General features: G+C 39.5%; 1 protein-coding gene across 3 annotated transcripts in view; it reads left to right on the top strand.

The window, feature by feature from the left end:
* The window catches only part of Txndc16 (thioredoxin domain containing 16), an 81142-nt gene that overhangs the window by 13045 nt on the left and 60301 nt on the right, over nt 1-7796 (top strand). The gene's annotated exons all lie outside the window — the stretch shown is intronic.

Below are 7796 nucleotides of genomic sequence, written 5' to 3'. Positions count from 1 at the left end.
GGATGGTTGTGAGCCACCATGTGGTTGCTGGGATTTGAACTCTGGACCTTCGGAAGAGCAGTCGGGTGCTCTTACCCGCTGAGCCATCTCACCAGCCCCATTTGCTTGTTTATTGGTGATTTTACTCTTGAGAGCCGCAGTCCTTGGAGGTATTTTAGAGTTTTAACATTAAATTTATACACATACATTTCATACAGACCACTGGTTCATCATCTCAGATTGAGAATCTAAACTTTCTTCAGGGACAAGGAACACAGGAGTACACACTCTGTGTGAAAGTAGGTTTCCTAACCGGACCCAGTGAATGATCATAAGCTGCCTTTGGTTTACTAGTGCAACGAGTATTTCCTAGATGCCTTAGTCTGCCTGGGCTGCTAAAATGAAGTCCACAAACGAGGTGGCATAGAAAATGGAATTTTTTTTCACAGTTTTGGAGGCTGAAAGTCCAGTGTCAGACTACTGGCAGATTTGGTGTCAGATGAGGGTTTGCTCTTCTCAGAAGGGTGTGTTCTCCTCATATCTTTTTATGGCAGAAGGAACCTGGATAGCTGAGCTTTCTTTTATGAGACTGTTGTGGAGAAGACTGTTTGGACGTGGATTTAAGCCAGTGGAAGGTCTGTGTTAGCTGGCCAGAGACTATATTGGATATTCAGGATCCCAGTAGAGCATTGAGCCTTCTCAGGCTAAACTTTTAAGCACAAAACAAACAAACAAACAAAACCAACCATGTTCTGGGTTGATATGCTTCAGTTAACAAAAACAGTTAGCCAGAAGCAGAACTACAAAAGTCCAAAAACAAGGTAGTACAGTTAGAGACTTTCCCAGCACTGTGGACTTTGATGGATTAGGTCTTTGTTTTCCTTTTTAGACTGGTGGTACTGTCTGCTGAGTTTCATGGCCTGAATGCTACTTCCATCATGGAGACAGCTCTGCTGGGGTCTGAGGGTCTGTTACAAGGCTATTAATCTCATCCACGATGGGTCTACTTTCATGACTAATCTCTCAAAGTCCCAGCTCTGAGAACTACCTCTTTGGGGGTGGATGGCAGTGTGTGCATGTCAGGGGTCCTCGCACCCTGGTGGTAGGTGGTTGCAGTTAGATGCTCAGCTTTGCTATTCTCCTTGGGATTTTTGAAGTACTCTGTTTCCTTCTCACACTGGCCTGGTTTTTCCAGAGTTTACAGTTGTGTGCCTGCTTGGTCAGCGCAGAAAGAGTCTGATGGGAGTGTTGGCTGGGAATGCTTCTCTGTTCTCTGCGTGGAACTTCCTTCCAGGCCTGGGATTCAAGTGTCCCTGGGCTCTGTTCCTGCAGTCTGAGTCTCAATAAAAATAGGATTTATTTATTTATTTATATTTATTTTTATTTTTTTGACCACAAGGCTAGAAAATATGACATTTACATGGTAAGAGTAGATATTTACTAAGTGGGCTTCCTGAAGAAAGTGGCAGATGGCATAAATCTGTGAGAGTAAGTGTCTGGTGAAGAAGAAAGCAGGGAAATAGGTGATGGATGCGCAGTCGGAGTAGTCTGGAGTACAACGTGTGAAGCAGAGTTTCTGGGGCAGGCAAAGGGGAATGTGATCAGTGTTTTGATTCTGTGATCTTCAGTGCTGAATGCTGCTTTGCATAAACACGCAGCACAAAATGGCAGAAGGATGTTTAGGGACATTCCAGAAATCACTAGAAATTTTTTCATAGTCACAAGCTAAAATTCATCTAGTGATAACTTTTTTTTGTTTGTTTGTTTTTTGTTTTAGAGACAAGGTTTCTCTTTGTAGCCTTGGCTGTCCTGGAACTCACTCTGTAGACCAGGCTGGCCTTGAACTCAGAAATCCGCCTGCCTCTGCCTCCCGAGTGCTGGGATTAAAGGCGTGCGCCACCACTACTCCACTCGTGATACTTTTTTTTTTTTTTAAAGTGAAACTTAGCAACCCAAGCAGTAGTTTTTAATTGATCACTTTTATACAAAACAAACAAGCAGTCTCTTCCAAGGATATGCTAATTTGATATATGCCAAGGAGTGACAGTGGAAATATATTAAAAGCCTTTGTTTTCCATAGCCAAAACATGTTTCCGTAAGAGCAAACCTTCATATGCTTAATAAAAACACTGCAGGTTGTAGCATAGCCTTGAGGGAGATCTAGGTGGTTCAGGTGGCGTGCATGGGCAACGTAGGCTGGTGGATGACAGTGTCAGTGCAGAGTGTGTTCTGAGCTAAGGCTACAGTGAAATGGGGAGCACTCCTAGAGACACCTGGGTCTATTGTGTGTTTGGTTTTGAATTTTTGTTGGCTTTCAGAAACTTTTTATTATTGGCAAAGTTTTCATGACCTTCATATTCCAGTACCCAAGCATGTATCCACAGTTGAAGAGCTAGCTTGCTTTAACCAGCTGTGCTTAATATGTACAGCTGTATTCAGTGCTATGTGCCTGGTTGTTTTTTTTTTTTTTCAGTTTATTTTTGAGATTAGAATTTAGTTATATTTCTCCCTTCCCTTTTCCTCTCCCATATATCCCATGATCTCCTTCATATTCATGATCTCCCTCTTCTTACTAATTGTTATTACATGCATATATGTATTTATATATACTTATATATTCCTAAATATGACCTGTTGCGCCCATGAAATATCACTCATATGTAAATCTGCCTTTTTGAGGCCTCCTTATCTCAGACTTTGGTTAAGGCACCTTCTAAGTGCTTCTGCTAAGAAGTTGAAGTCAGTGGTCCTTGGTAAAAGCTGGGGCGGGGGAGAATGTTGTTGTTACTGTTTTTAACATTTCGAGTTACTCCTAGCACTTCCCATTACCCCTGTTTCCCTGGCCTGTAGAAGAGGCAGTGAGGAGCCCTTTGGGAAAAGATTGCTTGTATCTGCACCATGTGCACCTGGCTATTGATTGTTAGAATTATGAGTATTGTGGAGTTGGTGATTTATTTACTTTATGCCTTCACTGTGTAGAGATTGATTGTGTAGAGATTAAGTAAGTTTTTACCACTGAGTATCCAGCCCTAATTTAATTCTGTTATGACTTTTAGGTTGGCTTTCATGATGAACCAGTGTCTCACATGGTTAGTTTTAGCACATGTAGAAACTGCTCTGTGGCCTTCGTATAATGTAGGGAAGTAGAGCAAAGAAGTGATTTCCGTTTAATGTGTAGAATATGAAAATAACAGGCTTAGCAACCATTAATTCAGTAACAGTCAGCAAACTACAACCCTAGTGTAATGCTTGATTTCTTTTTCTTCCTGCCCACCTTGTCATTCTGATGATCGTCTGCAGTGGGCAAGGGAGAATAGCCATTTACAGGCGGTGCCACTCCTTTCACAATCACTGCAGTAGAGGATAGCTAGGCATTGTGGACATAGCTCATCTGAGGGACATTGAGGGCAAAAACATTGAAGAAAAGAGAGGAAAGAAAGTTGAGAAGTGGGAATCAGAGAGGCTATTCTTTCATTCTTGTTTTGAAAATAATAAAAAAGACTTGTAGAACATGGTAGTACACACATTTCCAATAATATTTAAATATTGAGGAACTACAACAAATATAATGGCAGTGCCTTGCAGGTTTTCATGAGAAAAGACGTGCTGTTTCCATTTGTCATTCTGTTTTTGTGGCTAAAACTTTTCCTCAGTTTACAATACCCAGTGCCCAGCAGGCAGGTCTGCCACACACTTTATATCTGCACAGTGATCATAGTGGAACTACTGATTAATGTTTTCTGACCACTCTTCTACTGTGTTTTAAACTTGATTTCTAGACTACTTCTCTCATGTAAAGGAAGCAGAATTGCAGAATTTCTTTTGAAATTCACCACTGTGGTCTTCTGAAGAATATGTGGTCAAATTTCTCTCTCTCTCTCTCTCTCTCTCTCTCTCTCTCTCTTCACTGTGGGCTTCAAGTTGAACAATGGTCTCCTGTATGCCACTGTTATAAAGAAATCCAGCCATTCTGAGGTTTTCAGTTGATAAGCCATTTAATAGCTTTAAATAGTGAAAGTTTTACTGAGCTGATAGTACAGAGTTTCCGTGTCTTTCCTCTCCATGATGGTTTTCCTTATAGCACTTGTATTATTATGACAGTGATATAATTGATGAACCCATAGTTACCAAACACAGGCGTTCACTCTGTGTTCCCACCATTGCTGTGTCACATGTATGTGCCATTACTCCAAAAGTCTGTCCCCCTTCACCACTGATACTTTTTAAAGAATTTTTATTCTTTTCTTGTATATTACATTTCAACTGCACTTTTCTCTCCCTCCCCTCCCTTCAGTCTCTCTCTCCTACCTTCCTCTCTCCCAGATCCTCCCTCCCCATTCCTCTCAGCAAGAATAGGCTTCCTAGGGACTTCAACCAAACACATAACAAGCTACAATAAGACCAGGCACATACCATCACATCAAGGCTGGACAAGGCAATGCAGTAAGATAATAGGGTTCCACCAGCAGGCAAAGAGTCAGAGACAGCTTGGCCTCCACCCCCAGCTCCACTTCTGTTAGGAATCCCACAAGAACATCAAGGTATAATATACATATAGAACTCCTAGGTCAGACCTCTACAGGCTCTCTGATCTCTGTGAGCCTTCATGGTTTCCTGCCAGTTGATCCTGTGGACCATGTTCTTTTGGTATCTCTCCCTCTGTAGGGTTCCTTGAGCTCTGCTAATGTTGGCTGTAGGACTCTATCTGCTTCCATCAGCTGCTGGATGAAGTCTCTCTGGTCTCGGGAATACTCTGCAGGAAGGACAGACTGTAGGTCGAAGGTTTTGTGACTGGCTTGGTGTCCCAATCCTTCCATGTGAGGCTTTGCTTGGTTACAGAAGATGACTGGTTCAGGCTCCGTATCCCCCATCAATAGGAGTCATTGCTAGGGTTACTCTCATAGATTCCATAGTTTCCATTGTACCAGGTTTACAACTGATAGTGCCCCAGCAACTTTGCCCATTGTACAGTGTCATGTGATGAAACCACACTACATGCAGCTTTTCCATATTAGCTTCTTTTAATGAAGCAATATGTAAATAATCACAGGTTTGCATGATTTGATGGCACATTCTTTTTTTATCACTGAATAGTATCTGTGGTGTGGATGTTCCCACTCACCCCTTCACCTGTAAGCATATTAGTTCCTCCCAAGTTTTGATAATTATGAATAAAGCTGCTATAAACATTGATGCGTAGGTTTTTGTTGTGGAAATGTGTTCACCCCTTTGTTTATAAATATATAAGAGTAAGACTTGTGTACCATAATAATTAAAATTGTAAGAAAGCTTAGCTCCTGTCCTGAGTAGCCATGCTGTTTACAACAAGAGTTCCTTTATGTCTGTTTTTTGCCAGCTTTTGGTGTTGTGTGTAGTGGCATTTCATTGTGAACATCTTTTTAGATACTGGCTGGCCATCTGTTACTTGGTATGCTGTCCAAATAGTTTACCCACTTTTAATTGGGTTGTTTTATGTTTAGATTGAGGCGTTTTATCACATACATATTTTGTTAGATATTTTCAGCTTGTGGCTTTTCTACTCTTAATAATTTTTTTCCCTCAGAGCCCAGCTATTTTTTGATAGTGAAGTCGAAACTACCAATATTTTTAATAGATTATACATTTGATATTGTATTTTAAACCAAGTCAGCAATCCAGGGTCACGAAGTTTTTGTTTCCTTTTGGAGATAGAGTGTTATACATCCCTGGCTGGCCTCACACTTACTATGTAGCCAAGGGTAACCTTGAACTACTAATCCTCTTACCTCTGCCTCTATGTCAGCCTACCCTGGCATTAGAGGCAGTAGTACCACATATAGACTATATAGGGTGTAGAACATGTGTTTCATGTTTTTGCATATGGATAGCCAATTTTCAGTACTTTTGCGAAAAAGGTTATACTTTATTGAATTCCCTACTCCTTTGTCAGAGGTCAGTATATTGTGTTTGTGTGGATAAGTTTCTTCTATTATTGTTTCTATTTTATATTTAAGAGTAAATATATTTTTAAAATTATGTTATGTATTTATAAATTATACATTATAAAGATGTGAATATACAATTTTAAGTATAAAATATTTAGGATTAAAATCTGTTTGGACTTTAACATGGTCAGTGGTCTGAAGCATGTATGATCCAGGTGGCTACTTAAATGTCTCAACACAACCAAAATTATAGATTTTTGTTCAGTATTTGAGGTATCATGGTTACACAGAACTCTTCTATGTATTGTTTGGTTGATTCTTTGTATGGTTCTTTTTGTTTCTACTTGGTTGATTTCAGTCCTGAGTTTGATTATTTCCTTCCATCTACTCCTCTTGGGTATATTTGCTTCTTTTTGTTCTAGAGCTTTCAGGTGTGTTGTCAAGCTGCTAGTGTAAGCTCTCTGCAGTTTCTTTTTGGAGGCACTCAGAGCTATGAGTTTTCCTCTTAGCATTGCTTTCATTGTGTCCCATAAGTTTGGGTATGTTGTACCTTCTTTTTCATTAAATTCTAAAAAGTCTTTAATTTCTTTCTTTATTTCTTCCTTGACCAAGTTATCATTGAGTAGATCATTGTTCAGCTTCCATGCATAGTGGGCTTTCTGTTGCTTTTGTTGCTGTTGAAGACCAGCCTTAATCCATGGTGATCTGTTGGGAGTCATGGGATTATTTCAGTCTTTTTATATCTGTTGAGGTGTGATTTGCGTCTAAATATATGGTCAGTTTTGGAGAACCTACCATGAGATGCTGAGAAGTTATATTCTTTTGTTTTAGGATGAAATGTTCTATAGATATCTGTTAAATCCATTNGGTCCATAACTTCTGTTAGTTTCAATGCATTCTCTGTCTAGTTTGCATTTCCATGATCTGTCCATTGATGAGAGNGGGGTGTTGAAGTCTCCCACTATTGTTGTATGAGGTGTGCTTTGAGCTTCAGTAAAGTTTCTTTTATAAATTTGGGTGCCCTTTTATTTGGAACGTAGATGTTCAGAATTGAGAGTTCTTCATGGTAGATTTTTTTCCTTTGACGAACATGAAGAGTCCTTCCTTATCTTTTTTGATGACTTTTGGTTGAAAGTCGATTTTTATCAGATATTAGAATGGCTACTCCAGCTTGTTTCTTGGGACCACTTGCTTGGAAAATTGTTTTCCAGCTCTTTACTCTGGGGTAGTGTTCATCTTTGACACTGAAGTGCGTTTCCTGTATTCAGCAAAATGCTGGGTCCTGTTTACCTATCTAGTCTGTTAGTCTATGTCTTTTTATTGGGGAGTTGAGTTCGTTGATGTTAAGAAATATTAAGGAGTAGGATTATTGCTTCCTGTTATTTTGATATTTTTATGTTTGTATAGCTATCTTCTTTTAGGTTTGTTAAAAGAATATTACTTTTTTACTTTTTCTAGGGTGTAGTTTCCCTTCTTGTGTTGGCATTTTCTATCTATTATCCTTTGTAGGGCTGGATTTGTGGAAAGATATTGTGTAAATTTGTTTTTGTCATGGAATATCTTAGTTTCTCTATCTATGATAATTGAGAGTTTTGCTGGGTATATTAGTCTGGATTGTCATTTGTGTTCTCTGAGGGTCTGTATGAGATCTGCCCAGGATCTTCTAGATTTCATAGTCTCTGGTGAGAAGTCTGGTGTAATTCTGATAGGTCTGCCTTTATATGTTACTTGACCCTTTTCCCTTATTGCTTTTAATATTCTTTCTTTGTTTTGTGCATTTGGTGTTTGGATNATTATGTGACAGGAGGAATTTCTTTTATGGTCCAATCTATTTGGAGTTCTGTAGGCTTCTTGTATGTTCATGGGCATCTCTTTCTTTAGGTTAGGGAAGTT

The sequence above is a fragment of the Mus pahari genome, chromosome 8 (genome assembly GCF_900095145.1).
Source record: "Mus pahari chromosome 8, PAHARI_EIJ_v1.1, whole genome shotgun sequence".
Classification (NCBI taxonomy): Eukaryota; Metazoa; Chordata; class Mammalia; order Rodentia; family Muridae; genus Mus; species Mus pahari.
The sequence above is the reverse complement of the archived record's forward strand: the minus strand, read 5'-3'. Positions and strand labels throughout refer to the sequence as shown.